This window comes from Sapajus apella, unplaced genomic scaffold (assembly GCF_009761245.1).
Source record: "Sapajus apella isolate SASKATOON/1434 unplaced genomic scaffold, GSC_monkey_1.0 scaffold135, whole genome shotgun sequence".
Lineage (NCBI taxonomy): Eukaryota > Metazoa > Chordata > Mammalia > Primates > Cebidae > Sapajus > Sapajus apella.
Window position 1 is genome coordinate 1,378,215 of NW_022437075.1, and position 3,673 is coordinate 1,381,887.

Sequence of the window (3,673 nt, forward strand, 5' to 3'; positions counted from 1 at the left end):
ACGGAAGAAAGACACAGACCCTAAAAAGGAAAACAAAAGGAATTCACAGAGGCCAGGAAAGGACCTTCAAGTCAGAGATTTGGCAGTAGAGAGGTCCAAAAAGAGAGCCAGGGGAAGGAGTGGGGGTCAAAAAGGACTTTTTTTTTTTTTTTTTGAGATGGAGTTTTGCTCTTGTTACCCAGGCTGGAGTGCAATGGCGCGATCTCGGCTCACCGCAGCCTCCCCCTCCTGGGTTCAGGCAATTCTCCTGCCTCAGCCTCCTGAGTAGCTGGGATTACAGGCACGTGCCACCATGCCCAGCTAATTTTTTGTATTTTTAGTAGAGATGGGGTTTCACCATGTTGACCAGGATGGTCTCGATCTCTTGACCTCGCGATCCACCCGCCTCGGCCTCCCAAAGTGCTGGGATTACAGGCGTGAGCCACCGCGCCCGGCCCCAAAAGTGACTTTTGTGAGACCTGCTTAAGTCAGGCAACAGTGGTGGAAGTTGCCCTTTAGTAGTATCTGGCGAGTAAAAGATACTACTGGAACAGCCATTTAGTAGTATCTGGGGAGTAAATGAAAATGTAAAGGGGTGGGGACAGGTAGTGCACAGAATAGTTACTCAGGACATGTGTGTGAGAAAAACAAGGAATAAGTAGAGCTTGACAGGCAAGGAAGGATGAAATAGGTTGGAAATGAGGCTTGAAATATGAAAGCTATAGATTATGAGAAATTAGTTGGTTAATAAGGAGGAGACTAAACAACAAAGTATGAAAAACAGAGGATCAGGCTGGGCGTGGTGGCACATGCCTGTAATCCATGCACTTTGGAGGCCAAGGGGGGCGGATCACCTGAGGTCAGGAGTTCAAGACCAGCCTGGCCAACATGGTGAAACCTCATCTTTAAAAAAAAAAAAAAAAAAAAGAAAGAAAAACAGAGAATCTAGACAAGTTTGGTTGGGGAGGGGTATGTGGGTCTAATAACAAAGGGTTCAAGCAATCTTAGAAGAGGAATGATCCCATCTCCACTGAGGATATAAGGAGGCTTACAGAGCTGGAAAATTTTACGTACAACCTTCCCCTGAAATACACAACTCTGAGTGATATGCAGATCACCCTCAGTTATAAGATCTGTTAACAGAAATATTTAAGGAGCCCAGTATAAAAGACTACAAGACTTCTACTCCTCCAAATAATTTAGGATTTATATTCAAATATTGAGACAAACCACCAGAAAACCATGACTTTGGAACTTAGTTTTGTCTGTATTCTGAGTCCTTTAGTATTAAAAACTAAGGAAAGAAATAAAAGATGTACAAAAGAACCAAACAGAAATTAAACAACTGAAAAATACAAAACACAAAATGAAAACTCATTGGACAAGCTCAACAGTAGACTACATATGGCAGAAAAAAGAATCAGTGAGCTGAAAAAAAGTCAATAGAAATTAACCAATATGAAAAAAGGGGAAAAACAGACCAGAAGAAGCAGGAAAAATGAAAGCACAAGAGACCTGTAAGACAGTAACAAATCACTGGAGTTCCAGAGAGGAGAAAGAGTAGGGGTGAAAAAATATTTCAAGGAATAATGGTTGAAAATTCCCAAATTTGGCAAAAGGCATAAACCTACATATCAAAAAGCTGAAGAAAAACTCAAAAAAATTCCATGTCATACACCTCATAACCAAACTTGTGAACACTACAAAAAACAAAACAAACAAAAAACCCCTTTGAATGCAGGTTGATAAAAATGACACGCTTACGAACTAGGGAACAATGGTTTAAATGGTAATAGATTTCTCATCTGAAACCATAGTGGACAGAAGGAACAAACGTGTTTCTCAAATACTAAAAGAACTGCAGACCTTAAATCTTATATCCCACAAAAATATCCCTTAGGAATGAAGGGAACATAAAGACCCTTTTAGAGAAAGGAAACCAAAGAACACCTGTCACCAGCAGACAGAGCCTAGAAAAAAAGGCTACAAGTTCACCAAATAGAAAATGTTAATAGAAGGTGGCTTACAATTTCAAGAAAGAATAATAATGGAATGGGTAAAGAGATCAACAAGCAATACTCCCTGTGACTTCTGTAAGATATATTTGACAGTTGAAGCAAAAATTACATTTTCCAACATGGTGCTCAATTTTGAAGAGGAACTACTTTAGACAATTATATTAATAGGCAAGGTAAAGGGACCAATGGAAGTAAGGTTTCTATACATCTAAGTGCTAAACTTTTCATACCATTAACTGCGATTATGTTACATATGTACAGTGGACTACCTAAAGCAACCACTAAAAAATTAATACAAAGAAATATATTTAAAACACTACAAATATATCAAATGGAATTCTAAAAAAATGTTAAAAGACCAAAAAAAAAAAAAAAAAAAAGAAAAAAAACCCAAAAAACCCAAGGAAAAAAACAACAGGAAACACACACAAAAAAAATCATAAAATAGCAGACATAACACTAACATAATTATTGTAAACTTAAATAGTCCAAATACACCAATAAAAGACAGAAGTATGCAAACTGGGATCAGGCAGAGTGACTCAGACCTGTAATCCCAGCACTCTGGGAGGTTGAGGCAGGCAGATCACCTGAGGTCAGGAGTTCAAGACCAGCCTAGCCAACATGGTGAGACCTCCTCTTTACTTAAAATACACAAATCAGCTGGGTGTGGTGGCGGGCACCTGTAGTCCCAGCTACTTGGGAGGCGGAGGCAGGAGAATCGCCTGAACCTGGGAGGCGTAGGTTGCAGACTGCGCCACTATACTCCAGCCAGGACCACAAAGCAAGACTCTGTCTCAAAAAACAAAACAAAAACAAAAACGAAAAAACTGGATATAAAATCACAACCCGAATATATGCTCTTCACAAGAAACTTACTCCAAATATAGCGGTATAGATAAGGTTTAAAAAAGTATAAATCATGCAAACATTAACAAAAATGTAAGAGTGACCATATATGGATTAGATAAAGAAATGATAAAGAGTATTAACAGGAGCAATAAAGGACATTGCATAATTATAAAAGGGTCAATATACCAAGAATACCAAGCAAACCTACATGTGTATGTACCAAACAACAGAGCTTTAAATTACATGGAACAAAAACTGATAGAACTTCAAGGAAGAATAGATAATTCCACAATTATAGTTCAGGACTTCAACATCCCTCTCTCAGCAATTGACAGAAATACTACACAGAAAATCAGCAAGGACATAGGAGACCTAAATAACACCATAAACTAAGAGGATCATACAAACATTTATAGAAACGTTACCCAGTGACAGCAGAACACACATTTTTTTCAAGCAGCTATGTAAAACAAGACACCCTATATCCTGGGTCATAAGGAAAAAAGTCAACAAATTTAAACAGTAACATCAAATGTAAAACAAATTAGATATCAATAACAAATAAATAGCATGGAATACTCCAAACACTATAAACAACATACTTCTAAATAATTCATGGGTTAGAGAAGATGTCTCAAAAGGAATCAGGAAAACTTAGAACTGAGTAAGATAATCAAAAACATATTAAAACTTGTGGGATGAAACTAACAGCAGTGTAAGAAAAATGTATAGAACTTAAAGCTTATATTAAAAAACAAAAAAGCCTTAAATCAATAACCTAAACATCCACCTCAAGAAACCACTGAGGTGAATACAATCAAAGC